The sequence below is a fragment of the Nematolebias whitei genome, chromosome 10 (genome assembly GCF_014905685.2).
Source record: "Nematolebias whitei isolate Nwh7 chromosome 10, NemWhi1, whole genome shotgun sequence".
Classification (NCBI taxonomy): Eukaryota; Metazoa; Chordata; class Actinopteri; order Cyprinodontiformes; family Rivulidae; genus Nematolebias; species Nematolebias whitei.
Genome location: NC_056507.1, coordinates 4,200,517 through 4,202,147, shown reverse-complemented (window position 1 = coordinate 4,202,147; position 1,631 = coordinate 4,200,517).

The following is a 1,631-nucleotide window of genomic DNA, read 5'->3' as shown; positions in this document are numbered from 1 at the left end:
CAACAGAGAAACTAAACACCATAAGAAATAAATATAATACCAAAAACAGAAAACTAAACACTGAAACACACTGATACAAACAAAAATAAATTTAAACCTCAGTTTAAATCTATACTGGTACGATTGAAACATGCCAATATTCAATTTAACCAGTTTACTTAAATGTCTCGCTGTGTGTTGCCAAATAAATCCCCTTCATGCACACTGAAACGTCAAAGGTAATGGTTGAGTGAAAACTAAAATAAATCAATTCAGATGATCTTTTAGCTCGGCTCCCTGGGGTCTGCCCCTCTGAGGACGGGATGTGCTGGGGACACTGGATACACTGTCCCTGTCAGCAGATCAGCGTGGACAGGCTGATGGAGGATGGGGCCACTGGGAGCAACTCCTGATGAAACGATCAATATTTGCTGCTGCTCTGCACCATCAGAGGGGAACGACGGCAGACACTGAGGCATCACCTCCTCCTTCCTGCCCAGTATGGCTGTGCTCAGCACAAACCGCCTGTCTGCATGTGGCGGCTCTGTCTTTGGCATTCTTATTCAGTTTCTGTCTTTTCAAAAGGATCAGACAGTCTTTATGGACATTTAATTTATTCAGAGTATTTGCTCCTATTGGAGCTTCTCTTGGTGAGATTAGTTTTCTATTGCCGTGTAGGTTTTTTATTTATTTATTTTTTTGCAATTCTAAAACAACAATTTACATTGTTGGGGCGAGCCCTGTTGACAGGGCGGGGCACCCTCCTTGTATAATGGTAGGAGAAACATTGAGTTGTATTCCCACCATTACACAACTTCCCACAACCCTGCGTGGAAAAGGCGAGTAAAAGAAATGGATGGATAGATGATGTGATATGATATATGATTTGATATATTTTATATATGATATGATTGATATATTTTATTATATGGTGTAGTGTAGGCAGCACGGTGGCGCAACTGGTAGAGCTGCTGCCTCTCAGCGAGCAGGTCCCTGGTTCAAACCCCCGTCCAGGGGCCTTTCTGGGTGGAGTTTGCATGTTCTCTCCGTGCATGCGTGGGTTTTCTCCGGGTACTCCGGTTTCCTCCCACAGACCAAAAACATGCATGTTAGGCTGATTGGTAACTCTAAATTGTCCCTAGGTGAGAGTGAGAGAGTTAATGGTTGTTTGTCTCGTTTGTCTCTATGTGTCCCTGTGATGGACTGGAGACCCGTCCAGGGTGTACCCCGCCCCTCGCACAGTGATTGCTGGACATGGGCACCAGTGGCCCCCGTGACCCAAAATGGAATAAGTGGGTAAAGAAAATGGATGGATGGATGGATGGATGGATGGTGTAGTATAAGATATGATAATATGATATAATATGAGATCATATGAAAATATATATGTTATGATACAACATGATATGATATAGTATGATGATATGATTGAAATTATGTATGATTGATATGATTAATGATATATGATATGACATGATGATATAATTTAACGCATTTCATGATAATCTGATGTATGATTCATTCATTCAACCATTATTAATACAGGTTATCATCTGTATTATCTTTACATTCTTTTCCATAATATATTCAAATTTCATATATTCACAGTATATATATATATATATATATAAATATATATATATATATATATA